Raw genomic sequence first — 15,278 nt, forward strand, 5'->3', positions numbered from 1 at the left:
AAGAGGAGTTTGGGGGGGGTATGTAATGTCACTTCCAGGTTGATGCTCTAGGCTGTCTCCCCTAGTCTTTATGGTCTTTATCAAAGAGGCTAGGAGAAATTCCTAGAGTGCCACTATGTGGGGGCATTTTTTTCTCCCACTCTTCAGTTCCTTGGGAGCATGAAATTCAGGTTGAGGACTACTAATTGTCTGCCCCAGATGGTTAAATGGGAGACCCACATGAAATGTGGTTTTGTCCCTGAAATTGCAAGCTTACTTTTTCTTTTAAAGTCAGGTTTCTAGCCCATAAGACTGGTCAGTTAGAGGTAAAGAGAAAAACAGAACTGGGCTCATAGTGGTGAATCTGAAGGACCTACATGTGCATTCATAGGATCTTTCTACTATTTCCTTCCCACTTTAAAACTATTGACCAACAAATTACAAATTCCACACTTTTCTTTTCTCTCCTTCCTTCCTTGCCCTGCCATCTCGATCCCCACCAAACTCCTACATTTGTTGAAGGCCTATATTTAAGGCAATCAAATGCACTATGCAAATAAGGAAATAGATATGTATGTGGGTAATTTGATTTTTTGAGTGCAGAGTCTGGGCTTCCTGGGTGTAGACACAGGTTTGCTTGGCCAGCACACACAGCCCTTGAGTGAATACTCTGAAGAAATATGTAACAGTCTTCTTGCCTCTGGGCTGAACTGACATATACTGACGGCAAGATGTAAGTTTTCCAAATACAGATTCTCTAGGGCTGTTTCAGGTCAGGAAGATGGCATTCTGGCCATTTGTGGTCTCTATTGGCATTTGGCCCACAGGCACCTAGGAAATGAGTTCCCAGCACAGAACTTGTAATGGTGTCTGAAGAAGGGAGCTCTGGTGCTCGAAAGCTTACACCCTGAAAATCTTGTTGGTCTCTAAGGTGCCACGACTCAAATCCTGCTGTTCTGTTGCAGACCAACATGGCTACCCATCTAAAACCTCTGAATGAAGCCTTGTAGGTGGACCAAGGGAAGATACACGGATAATGTAACATATAGTTAAAGGCAGCAGTCTTTACCCTGTGTCTCTTGCCTTCCAAGCTACCAGCTCCTGCTAGAGATAGCTCCCTACTCCTGCCTTCTTGTACCTGCTAGTTCTCAGTGAGGTGATGAAGTTGCTTCTCAACTGTACCACTTCAGACTGTGGTAACCTCATTAAATCTGAAGAGGTATAGCCCATCCCCCCGCAAGTTTACCTCTCAATGAGAACTAAGCCTTGTTGTTCTTTTGTATGTTGTCATCGCTCTTACTGTCTTCCCCCCGTCTCCCTGCTACCACTTTCTACATCCCCTCTCATCACCCGTCCTTCTGGCTCAGTATTTTCAGATGCTACCCGGTTTTCCCGGTTTTCCTCACGACAACATTTACAGCATCCTCTGTTCCAGCACGTCCTTAGGTAAAAGTAGGCACTGCAAGCTATGATGAAAAGACAACAAGTGATAGCCAAGCCCCAAAGTGCAACTCGTTTTTCCGCTCTCCCTCTCACAACACATTCTACAGATTGGGGGCAGCTGGTACCTCCTGGGATACAGGTCCATGAGCGAGTCAAGAGACTAGGCATCTGGAGGACAAGTATAATACAGAGGAAAGCAATCTCGGTTCCTAGAAGAAACCCAACCCATATGTCAAAGAAGGGTACGCCACAGAGGTTAGTAATCATCTTCTTGGCTTTTTCCTGTGACCCAGGAGGAGCTGAGTCAGTAGGTTTGGTGTTGGAAGACTCAGCACTGGAACAGGGTTGGCATGTGGGTTCACATGAGGTGTTTTCAGCACATGAACAGCCTGCATCACCATGGCAGCATAACGGTGGTCCAGCGGGGACTCCTGAACCAGGTGTCGTTCTCCGCCCTCCAGCGGGCCCACCTTGAGCAGCCATGTTGGAATCCTTGGCCGTCCATGGTTGGGCGGGTGCCTGATTTCCTAAGGCCCCGGTGCTCTTGCTATTGCTGGGCACATTATTCCCGTGAACCTGCCTGCGTTTGAGGGCCATGTTTGCTTTGTCATCCATCCAGGGCTGGAAAGCATTGCCTTTGGAATCCATGTCGTTCTCAATTACTGGCCTGCATTTGGTTGCCATCTTGTATTTTCTTTTATAAGGTGAGCTGTTTATAGGAACCGGAACACTCTTGGTAGGCACTCTGTACTGCTCTTTTTCATCACAACGGGAGGGAGTTTTTGCTTGCTTCATACGACCATGAATGGGAGCAGCATCTTGCTGATGCATGGTCATTTTGTGCTGAGCCATGTTATAGCAGTGGGCAGACATTGTGGCATTGCCAGTGTGCTCGGGATGAATGGACATACTGTATCCTCCACCAGCAGGCACACTATATCCTCCATTTGCAGAGACACCATGCCCTTCTTCGGCAGGCACACTACGACCTTCATCATCAGGCATGACATGTCCTTCATCCTCAGCCAAGACGAGTCCTACTTCAGGAGGCAAACCATATCCTCCTTCAGTGGGTACACTGGGTCCTCCTTCACCAGGCATGCCATATCCTCCAGCTGCAGGCATGCCATATCCTCCAGCCCCAGGCATGCCATATCCTCCAGATGCAGGCATGCCATATCCTCCGGCCCCAGGCATGCCATGTTCTCCACCACCATATCCTCTAGTTTCATATGGACCATAGGGTACTATGGGTCCATATCCCTCACCCATGTGACCCATATGGGACCTAGGCCAATATCTCCAGTAGGGGTGGTAGGGATGGTAGAGATGGTGGGGGAAGTCATGATAGGGATAGTCATAATCCTCGCCATATCTTCTAGGGAGGCCACGGGGCCCTACATTATAGACTGTAGATATGTCAGCAACACCGCTATGGGGCGCAGTAGCCACGACAGCTAAACCCTTGTCTTTCTCCTTTTCCTTGGCCTTTTCTTTTTCTTCCTCTTTTTTTTCCTCGGGGCTGCTGAGCCTCATTAACCCCACATAAAGGAGGCACAAAAGGAACACCAGCCCCCACGTGGCCGAAATGGATATTGCAAAGTGCTGGTTGTGGCACAGGGCTGTGCAGAAGGCCACAGACCTGTCTTTCAAGGATTGGTCCCAGTTGCAGGCCACATCCTCCTTGGCCTTGTCCCAGGGCCCATTGGCAAAGAAGATGGCCACGATACGGAGGCCCAGCAGGAAGTACCATGGGCCCAGACCCTCGCAGTCGAGTGCTCCAGAGAGAGAGGACAGCAGGGGTCGGAAGAGGTGGATAAGACCGGAGAGGATGATGGACATCTGTGGGAAGAAAAGCAAAACAAGAAAGAGAGTGCTTAGATCCTGTGTCAGGACCGACCCTTACCTGAACTGGGAATCCGCTAGTTTGAATGGAGGTGCCCTTTGTGGTGAGCAACTCTAGGCTGAAGAATGAAGATGGGAAAAAGAAGTATGCCGAGACTGATTCATCCCCAGACAGCTCACTGGCAATCTTGGATTCTGCCCAGTCATAAATAAGGTTGCCAAATCAAAGTGGTATTAAAGTTTCGCTTAGAGCTAAATCCTAAAAAGTATGTTATTAAACATCTTACTGAGTAATATCTCAAAAGTTCATGGCGAACTTTTAAAGTATATGTTGACAGCTGCGAGAGTTGTATATGCAGCAAAATGGAAGACAGAATTTTGTCCAGATGTGAATGCGTTGATGAACAAACTGCATGAATATGGCTAAACTAACTTCTTATATGCATAACAGATCAACACTGGAATTTCAGGAAAAACAGAGAGATTTCTTCGATTATGGACTTGGAAATTAAGAAAAATTAAGAATGGTTAATATGGACATAGACTAATTATAAAACAGGTTTTAAAATGTTGAATATAAAATGAGAAGTATAAGGTTGAATACACGTTCAGAATGTTAAGTATAAAATTTTGAGTATAAGTAATTAAGGAGAGGGAAAGGAGTAATATTTTGCAATTTAGTTGCGCTGTGATATATCTTGTCTGTTTTTCTTTTCTTTTGGTGGTAGCCTAAATCTACTATATGAATATTATATAAGCTTTTTATACAGTTTCTGTTGTCTTTTTTTAAAAATAAAATTTCTTTTAAAAAATAAGGTTACCAGATCAAAGTGGGGTCAGGTCAGGAGTTCTGTTCCAGACTACACAGATCAATTCCCCTGGAGGAAATAGCAACTTCAGAAAGCAGACTCTATGGCGTACCATGCAGTATGGGAGAATGTAAGTCCTAGAGTGGCTGCTCCAGAACTTCTGCTTCTCCTTGGGTAAAACATTAGGGTTGGAGGAAATGGAAGCTTTGGAGGGTGGATTCTATAGCATCATATCCTTGTGGGATTTCTTCCACTCCCCAAACTCGGCTCTCCCCTGGCTCCACACCAAAATCTCCAGGAATTTCCCAACCAGGGCCGATTCCGCACAGCTTACCTGAAGCCGGAACGTTGTGGGATGTTGCGGAATGTGCCGGCAAAAACGTGAAAGATCGTGTTTTCTCACGCGAGTTTTGCGCAATGTTGTGCAAAACTCGCGTGAGAAAACGCGATCTTCCGCGTTTTTGCCGGCATGTTCCGCAACGTCCCGGCTTCAGATAAGCCATGCGGAATTGGCCCTGGAGTGGGCAACCGTATATATCATTGAGACTAAAAAATCCCCGATTGTCTCTGATAAAGACACTGAAGACCAGAGTCTAGCAACAAGTGGGGGTGGGGTGGGGAGACTGTGTGTGGGCAAAGTATTGCTCTTGCATGTGCATCTGTGTGCATGCATGCTTGCTGCTGATTTGATGACATCATTGCCGGCAGTGATATCATCACGTTACCACCATGATCGAACTCTATGGTTTTTGCTGAAATGCTAAGGCTTCACCCATTGATGTGATGTCGTCACATCTGGGCAGATAGAAAGTGACATTGTGCATTGCTGACAACGTCACAACATCACCTGCAAGGGCTGGTGGTGACCAATAAGTCCCCTCTTTCCGTTTCTTTCCCCCATCAGCCAGCTAAGTGGCAGGGGGGAGGCTGGCAACCTTGGATGGTTGGGATTGAGAGCGCGATGGGATGACTGTTTGCTGGCATCCTCCTATCAGTCTTCATATTGGATTTTTCTCCTTAACACTGAAGAGGATTTTGAGAGTTTTTTAAGGTTCAGATCCAGAGGTGTTACCCGTGTTAGTCTGTAGTTGCAAAATAATAGAGTCCAGTAGCACCTTTAAGACTAACCAACTTTACTGTAGTGTAAGCTTTCGAGAACCACAGCTCTCTTCTGACAATGCATCTGACAAAGAGAGCTGTGGTTCTCAAAAGCTTATGCTACAATAAAGTTGGCTAGTCTTAAAGGTGCTACTAGACTCTTTACTTTTTAGGTTGAATGGAATGTAATTAGATAGAAACCAATTCTTGCCCCTATTTATCCATTTTTTCTTTCCTTCCCTCTTTTGCTCATTTATTCCATCCTTTGGTTATTCACTCCGTTACACACTTCCTTCCCTCCTTTTCTATCATTAATTTATATTTCCAATTTACTGGAATTTTATTTGTTCATTTTCCTGATTTACTTTCTTCTAACAATCATTTCTTTTCACCCCAGCCCCACCCCTTACTGTTTTTTTCACATTCCAAGAACAGTTTTACATAGAACTGATTAGTTTCAAGTGGGTAACTGTGCTGGTCTGATGAAAAGAGACTCACAGAACCTTGTACCTTGAAAGTCTTGTTGGTCTTTAAGGTGCTACTGAATTCAAATCTTTCTATAGAACTGAATATTTCACTTGGATGTTCTTTCTTCCTCTTGCCCTCTGAATTTGTCTCTTCTTCAGTCTAACCTTTCAGTCCCTGCATTCTATTCCATTTGTCTTTCAATCTCTGGCTCATCTTGCTCTCAAGAGTACTTGGAGGGAGGGCAGGATAAAAATGTATCAGATAGTGTATCTCTACACAAGTCATCTTACATGGGATGTTCAAGTGCAGGGATATGCAATGTTATCTGGGAAGCATAGTTTTAAAAGACAGAGCCTGAGGAGATCATTCCTCAGAGGGTTTGTTAATTTCATCTTCGCCTCTGCAAAAGCTATGTGGATTTCATCTCCCCTTTGGGGAGGTGAAGATGAAATTAACAAATCCTCTGATAAGCAATCTCCACCTGCTCTGTCTTCTTAAACTACCCTTCTGTAGAGAGATGAAATTGACAAAGCCTTCATGGAGGCAAAGATGAAATTAACAAACCCTCTGAGGAGCAATCTCTGCCAGCTCTGTCTTTTAAAACTACGCTTCCTGGCTAACATTGCATCTCCCTACACTTGAGTGTCCCCGTGTAAGATGTCTTGTGTAGAGAGACTCAGAGAAGAAAGTCTTCTGGACTTCACCTAACGCATAGCATTGCTAGCTAACTGTTGCCAGAGGTAATCGAGTCATCCAGGGTAATTGTCACTGAATTCCAGATTGATCTATTTCAGTCAATATCTTAAGTAAAGTTTAGAAAAGACAATAGCCCTGTTCAAATGACACTTGTGGGTATGAATAGGTATATAGGGAAAGCAGAATTGCACCCCTTGGCCTCACTTGATTAGAGTAGAAGATTCCTGATCACAAGGAAAAAGCATAGACATGATATTCTGTCTTATGCACAGAGGTTGAATGCGGTGCCAATGGGTAAAATTCTGTGCTCCTGTACATATATTTGTATCCATAGATTTATCAAAAGAACATCACTAATAATAACTATTTCAGAGGTGGAAAATAAAAACATTTCCTTCATTCGTAAAAAAAGAACAACCTGATATTGAAATGTATTATCATTGTTTATAAGCGTAACTTTTGATTTTGATTTTTTAAGAGTTTGGTCATGCTTTGAGAAGAGCCACTGATGTTATCAGTTGATATATTAAAATTATACTTATAATGGAATGTTTGAATCAGGTACACAAAAAGAAACAGATACTTTCCAACAATCTGTTCAAAAAACCGTAATCAGTGCGTCTCTAATAGAAGCATTACGCAGCAGTATATTACACAGGTGCATTTGGGTGTCACAAAGAAGATAGCAATAAACCCATTCCATAATTAATACAAAATCCATGCTACTGTAACCTCAAGACTGGATTATTGCAGAAGCCTTAAAAACAACCTAAAAGTATTTTAAATAAATAAACGAATCCCAGCTAGCTGCTGAGTACCGGGTGACCTCTTGATCAGTGAAAGTGTCGCAGAAGCACAGCCAACGATCGAGATAAACTGGCAGAGCAAGAGCTCAGGTATCACAAGCAAAGCAAGTTTCTACAACATAGGCAAGAAGAAATATTGTCTATGGCATGCTGGAAAAGAAACTGTGCGTCCAGCAGCAATGTATTTCCCTTGCAACCAGGGATTCCTGGGCATTTCATTCAAGGGGAGCACCTAAAGTTAGAATGATTTGACTGAGACCGAACAGGATTGATGGACAACCTAAGTAAGCTAAGTAAACTTAGGGTTTCAAATTATGAGTGACCTCTACACACAGATATACACACACACAAATAATTACCAAATTTCCATTTTTAATGTTATGGGTCCTCTGAAACTTGACATTGTTTAGGGCCTTAGCATATCTTGATCAGGTCCTGGATTGAACCCTGTTGCCACTGGGATCGTTATAACTTGTAATAATGGTCAAGGTCTCCCTGCCTTCAGACCATCTTCTTAAAATCTCTGCCCATTTGCAGAAGCATACATCCACATCCCAAATGAAGCCAACAGGGGTTTCTTAAGCATCACTTCTCCATACCTTTAGCACCGGGTATCCTGACTATGCGGGTTTCCCCTTCTTTTTTCATTCGTCCGGCTTTAGGGTCTGGTCCCTTCTGCCAGAACTCCGTGGTTTCCTGATCCTGAAGTCTGTATCCCAGCTTGGAGAAAACCAAACAGCCTGCAAGTTAGACAAGTGCCGAGATATAAACGCCAACTCGTGACACTGGCTGACAGTATATTGAGTCACTCCCTGCACACAGAGATCCCTGATGCTGCCAATTAATTCCACAGCCACCCACGGGGCATCTCAGGGTGTTACAGAAAAACAGAGGCCAATCCTGATAATCAGTGTGATTAACTCCAAACTTCTTGAGGAGACCACATCCTAGGATGGAACCTGCCCCCAAATGATTGATAGTTTACATACTTCTTGACAGTTCTAAGGTGGAGGGGTGTGTATGGTAATTCCAGAGAGTCAAGGCTTTCTACTCCTTTAATTCCCTTCCCAACCCCGCTTGCTACCTTTGAGCAGACAGTTTCTTCTGAACTTTAATCTTTCCAATTTCTCTCCCAAGCCCCCAACTCCTTTTCTGAATGCTCCCTACTTAGCAACATACGGTTCATCTACGGGCAGTAGCAGGTGGGATTTTCAGCTGTGATAAGCTCCCACCACCACCTGCATTTCTCCTTCTCTCCTAATAAAAAGGAACAGGCAATCAGGATTCAGTATGAATACTCTGTGTATTCATACTGAATCCTGATTGCCTGTTCCTTTTTATCCATTCTGTGACCCTTTAAGTGGGCTTTTTATTTAGGGTTTTCAAAGCACCTTTAAAGTTTATCTGATCAACTGTTTGTTCAATGCTTCATTGAATACTTTTTTAAAGGCTTTTTTTTACGCTTTGAAAATATTTGAGAAGAAAGGCCATAGCTCTGTGTTACATATGGGTAGTCATGGGTACATGGGTAGTCTCTTCTGCAGTAGAAGAGAAAGATTTGAATCCAGTAGCACCTTAAAGATCAACAAGATTTCTGGGGTATAAGCTTTTGAATGTCAAGCTGATATGCATCGGACAAAGGGAATTTGACTCTTGAAAGCTTACACCCTGAAAAGCTTTGTGATTGACTCATGGGCTAGCCAATCAATGATATACAAACATCTTGAGCTGCCAATCAGAATTGGGCCCTCCTTGAACTCAGTCCTATGGAGAAGACAGCGACTCTGCTCCAAACGCACAATTATGCACATTTGTAGGCCTCCTTTATTTATTAATTTAGAAAATGTATAAACTTTCTCTTCAAAGTTCTTAATGCAGTTCACAAAATAAAAAAATCAACAATATATTTTTTTAAAAAACCAGCATATATATGTATGTATTATACACACAATCACATGTCAAATATTAATTTCACAACCTATCTGTAAAATATCCACAGTCCATAATAAATAGTACATACAAAAATAGCAATTCAGCCAAAATAGTCTATACAACACTGTGCAATAAGTATGAGTCCAGATGCACAAGTACCAACCTTGTAAGCCTTCTTCTCCTTCTTTTCTTTGGCAGGTGCACAGTAAATGGATGCTCAATAAGAGACCCTGGAATCAACAGGTAAGTAACCACGGGTAAGTAATCATGGACGAATATTAATCTCGTGATTTCTTTTCTCTTGCAGGTGGAGCCAACATACAAAGAAAAAATCCCGAACGACCCAATAAGGAGCTGGCTACTTTTCAACTTGTTTCATACACTAACTTCCTCAGGGGTCATCACGTATTCAGTCCACCATACATCTGAAATACAAAGAACTAGTCAATAAAAATTAAATGTACAAAACCCTATTGTTCCTTCATTTAAATTTTAAAATGAACTCACCAACACGTGTGTTTTCTTGTGTGTCTGTGTTGGCGCACTGCAAATTATGGTCGTGCACAAAGGCTCCCGCCCAAAGCTGGGCTATAACAACAGGGTTTTGTACATTTAGTTTTTATTGAATAGCTGTTTATATATATGAGGTGGCAAACCACTTGGTGATCACCCACCACCAAGAGGCATCCCAGGCATGCACACACTGGGTGTGCTTCCAGTGGGGTGCAACAATGGCACTTCCCGAAGTGACGTCATTGCACCAGTCTCGGGAGCGCTCCTGTTTTCCCAAGGTTTAAATGAGCACCCTGGTACCATACATGAATATCTGATTCGCCTATGCTTTTATTAGCTGGGTTTACTGAACAATGTTTCTCTGAGCATATGCAAAGTGCCATTCCTTTATTACTGTATCACAAAAGCCTGTAATATGTGTGGCAGCCAACTTCAGAAAAATGAAGCCTCAAGAGACTGAAACGTGCAACATAGGAATTTTGTTTAAACTGTGCACCTCTCACAGCTCCCATATATATATATTGGCCTCCGCACGTTGTTAATTCCAAGTGTGTTGCTGTGTTAATCTGTAACAGTAAAATAAAACAGGAATCTGGTGGTACCTTAAAGACTGACAAAAATTTATTCCAGCATTAAGTTTTCATGCGTCAGAGTTCACTTCACTAGATGCATTGCAGCATACTTTTAATAGGTCAATGACATTGCCACCTGCTTTGTCCTTCCCTTCCAGCCCTTGGATGCTTAAAGGTAAGTTGCTTTGAGGAGAGGAGGAAGTCCCTGGGGTAAGGCCATGGCCATCCAATGCAGAGCTGTTACTACCAGTTGCACTGATCCTTCCAATTAACTCCTGGAAGGTGCCTCTTGGAAACAAGGAAGTTCCTAGGGAGGAACTGTTGCCATCAAGGGCACTGCTGTTGCCACCTGGTCTGCCCCCAGTTGACCCTGTGGATTAATCTGTTAAGGGCAGGTAGGTTTGTTGTTAAGTAGCCTCCGTTTAAATATTTGTGCGCTTGATGGCTTTTGGGTTGTTGTTGTTTGACACTTTTAAGTCAGCATTGGGCAGGTTAAAAATGACCTGAACGAATGAATGAAATTACAAAACAGAAAGGTGAGATGCCACAATGAGATACTGGTTTAAAACAAGATCCAGTAAAAACAGACATTAGTTCACTCAGGGAGACAAAAATGGGTGAATGACACCAAAATGGGGAATTACAAGACACCTCCCCCCCCCGCAAGAGTAATCAGTTTACTCAGAAAGGGTGAGGGCCACCCCAACAGCGGTTAGATAGGCAAAGTCAGATTAATAAAAAAATCCAGTGCAAGGTATTTATTGTACCTGCTTATCTTGCACTAGATTCTATGTTAATCCAACATACCTATCTAACAACAGTTGGGGTTGGTCCTCACCCTCTCTGAGTAAACTGATTATTAAGTTTCTTGGATCTTGTTCTAAACTGCTTCCTTGTGGTGGTAGTTGTGGCCTTGTGGGCAATTCCTCTTTTTGGTTTAATTGCCGCTGCAAATGCAAGGTGCTTGCTGTGGCACAAAGTCTCCATATGGGGTGATTCTCTATGCTCAAATCCACATTACTCATTCTAAGTTGCATGTTCCCCACATTCCCCATGCAATCCCGAGTGCTGGTCACATTACCTCATTAAACAGACGCATTTCATTCGCATTTCTCCCAAATATGTGGTCACAGGTTTTCAACGGGAGTTTCACGGTGGCCGTGAATGGGCCAATGCGCAATTTACGCGGTTTTTTTAAAAACCACCCCCCTTCCTGTCTCTCCAGCCGTTCCGAGAGTTCCTATTGGCTGATTCAACTTGCAAGTGCTCCGTAGTCTGCAAAAGACTGTTTTTGACTTCATAGCATTGGATTTATTGATTATGCTGTTTCTGAATCAAATCTGGTAGTTTGAAAAATCATTTTGGGGTGAATCCACCCTCAGAACGGACTCGCGAAACTTCCTTTTTAACTGTTTTTTATTTTTTTTATTTTATATTACTGTAATATCGAACTTACGAAATATCAAAATAATGACACTCCAAGGAAGTGAAACTTCAGTAAAATTCAGGTACTGAACTGTCCTGCATAGGAAATGCGCACGAAAGCTTCCCACATGCTTCCAAATTTCCAAAAAAGAAACGGGAGAGCCATCAGTGCCGTCAGTGGGGGAAAGAGAGGCATTATTATCTTCAATGATGTTTCTTTATAAGGCAAAATCGAAATAACGGAAAAGTGCACTAAAAAAAATAAAAAAATGGGCGGGGAAAAAAGGTCCCGCCCAAAAAAGCGGTTTTCGAGCAGCCGTGTGACCGGAGGGACGCGCGAGAAAGACGGATTGGAAGCAGGAATGTGAACGAAGAGGAAAAAATCACGGCTTGGAGGCAAATGGAAGATATCCGATAAACATGCGGGTAATGGGTGAATGTGGATTCGACCTGTGTTTCTTTGCTCTCCCATTCACCATTCCCTACCCCCCCCCTCCCTGCCTCTGGCAGTAATTTGCCCTTTTTTTAAAAAAAACGTTTTTAACACTATAATTTATCACTAGTGTTTTAACTCGTTTTAAGTAGTGTTTTAACTATAGCTAGTGCTTTTACTATAACTTTAATTATAGTTTTAACTAGTGATACTATAGTGATTAACTAGTGATATTATAGTGATTACTAATAAATGAAAACAAACAGCAAAAAAAATACTGGGAGAGGGGAGGGCTTGAAAAGGCATGCTGGTGGGGAAATGGCGCCAGATGCTCCCAAATACTCCCTCCCCCTCTGAAAAAAAACACTTTTGGTAAGATCTTTTAGAGAAGAGAGTATTGAAACATGTTTGGGGAAAGTTGCAGCGGAAGCTGGAAGGGAGATGACTGGGTAGTGATGATGAGCGGAAGCCCCAGAAGAATTGCTGTCATTGGGGAGACAAAGCAACCCTAAACTGGCCTCTCTTTGTGACATCTCCCTCCCCTAGTGTTAAAAACATTTTTTTTATAAAGGGCAAGTTACAAGATCCAAGTTACAAGATTCAAGAAACTGAATAATCAGTTTACTCAGAGAGGGTGAGGAGGACCATCCCCAACTGTTATTAGATAGGTATGTTGGATTAACATAAAATCTAGTGCAAGATAAGCAGGTACAATAAATACTTTGCACTGGATTTTATGTTAATCTGACTTTGCCTATCTAACCACTGTTGGGGTGGCCCTCACCCTTTCTGAGTAAACTGATTACTCTTGGTGGGGGGAGGTGTCTTGTATTAAGTTGTATTGGGGGGCATAATTCTGTTGTGAATTTCAAGGCATTGGCCTAATGGAGGCACGCTTCAACACATCTGATGCAGGAATACATTTTTTATGTCTTTAAAGGGCCACTACTGTTTTATTTTGTTATTTCGTGTTCCCTAAAACGTGTTCCCTACATATAATCACCTGTGTAGCACTTCATTTCCTCTTAGGAACCCTAACCCTAACCCTAACCCTATTCTTCTTCTAGGTATGAAAGTCAGCAATTCTGGACTGAGTCAAGGGTCCCAAGAAAGCAGGCTTGAATCCTATTTTTGGATGCAGTTTTCTGTTAACTAAGATAGAGAAAAGCCAGCATATTAAAAAAATGTATATCTTCCTAATGCAAATGAAAGAAAATGAAGGGGTAGAGAAATTTAGGCAATAATATTGACCCAGTGCCGTGGAATAAGATATGGAAAGTAAATATGAAAATAACTAAATCTGCTACATTTAAAGAGAATTTATATAATATGTTTCATAGATGGTATCTAACACCAAATAGATTGGCTAAAATGTTTAAAAAGTGCTGGATATGTAAAAAATATACAGGGACGTTCTTTCATATGTGGTGGTCCTGTAAAGACGTGCATAGATACTGGATAATGGTACACAAACTAATACAAACTATTTTGCAGATATCAATTCCTCTCAAACCAGAAACTTTCTTATTAAATTGTATGCCGGATATGAGCAAGGAGCGAAGACATTTGACAATTCATATAGTAACGGCGGCTAGAATTTTATTAGCGACTTACTGGAAACAACAAAGAATTCCACAACAAGAAGAGTTAATAGTGAAAGTAATGGAAACTGCGGAAATGGACAAATTAACTTTGCTAATGAAAGGGCAAATGGAAGAAGACTTCTCCGCACCATGGGTTTCCTTCTACAAATGGATGACAAATAAATATAATGATTAAACGTAATATAATATTAAGGGTAATAGTATATGATACAATAGAATTCACAGTTAATGATGTAGCAGGACGAAATACAGGAGGTGAAGAACCAGATAATGGATGTAGGCAGGCATAATGATAACTGTCTCATGTGTCTTCTATATATATATATATATATATATATATATATATATATATATATATATATATATATATATGTGTGTGTGTGTGTGTGTGTGTGTGTGTGTGTGTGTGTGTGTGTGTGTGTGTGTGTGTGTGTATATATATGTATATATGTATATATGTATATATATGTATATATATGTATATATATGTATATATGTATATGTGTATATATATGTGTGTGTGTGTGTGTGTGTGTGTGTGTGTGTGTGAAAAACAATACAAATATTTTTTTTAAAAAAAGAGAGAAAAGCCAGCATATTCTTTTTCATTGCAGTCTACTTACCACATTTTCCTTTAACAGTAGGAGTCCGTCAGTCTCATCAGCTGCAAGTTCCCGGTGGAAACTCAGGGCCAAGCTACACATGACGAATGACACTTGAACGGCAAGAGTATTTCTCCCTGTTCACTTGCCCTCCACTCAATCCACTTGCCAGGCAAGTGTCTTTCATCACGTGTAGCTTGGCCCCCCGTTTCCAAGCTCAGGGGAGGGGATTCAGATTATGGGACCTCAACTAGAGTTGCCAGCCCAGTATGGGCAACCTCCAAGAGACAAGTGGGTGTGGAGTCCTAACAGAGCATCAACATCGCAACATCACTTCTGGCACGAACCGAGAACTGAAGTCACCGTATTGATGCAATGCTCTAGGATTTACCTCAAACTCTGGTTTCACTTACACACCCACACACACCATTCTCCCTCTTTGCTCCTGCTGCTCCACTGGTATGCCTATGTAATCCCTGAGTCCCGATGGCTAGGTTCAAATTCTCAAGTAATGTTCACAAATTCGAAATGAAAATCCAATTTATTTAAATACAACAGAATGCAATTGTGAAAAACGTTCTTAAAACTACTGATACTGGTTCACTAACTGGTGTCCCCAGTCCCACTCACAATCCACTATATAGAAGGCACAGGCAATGTTGTGGACTCATCGAGAGACCACGCCTGGAACAGCAGGAACTCTTCTTCTGAAGATCCTGGATGAATCCTGAAGCTTGCTCCTTGCCCAGATGGACTCACATTCTAGCTGTATCTGAAGAAGTTGTTGGAATATATGTGTGTTACAAGGTCTGACCTTCAGTCATTATGGGGTTAATGTGTTTACCTACCATGCTATTGTTTAGATTGACCTGGAAGAGACCCTGGCACAAAGCCAATAGCCTAGAGGCCCGGGAAACTGAAGGGTGTTTGTAAACCCTGGTCAATAGGTCAGGTGATTTTCTTTCAGGGTCAAGAAGACAGAGGAAGAATCTCCATTCCTATCTATCTCTTTGTCTGTACTCCTGGTCAGCAAGATGTAGCCTTAGAGCCAAG

Source organism: Eublepharis macularius, chromosome 12 (assembly GCF_028583425.1).
Source record: "Eublepharis macularius isolate TG4126 chromosome 12, MPM_Emac_v1.0, whole genome shotgun sequence".
Taxonomy (NCBI): domain Eukaryota; kingdom Metazoa; phylum Chordata; class Lepidosauria; order Squamata; family Eublepharidae; genus Eublepharis; species Eublepharis macularius.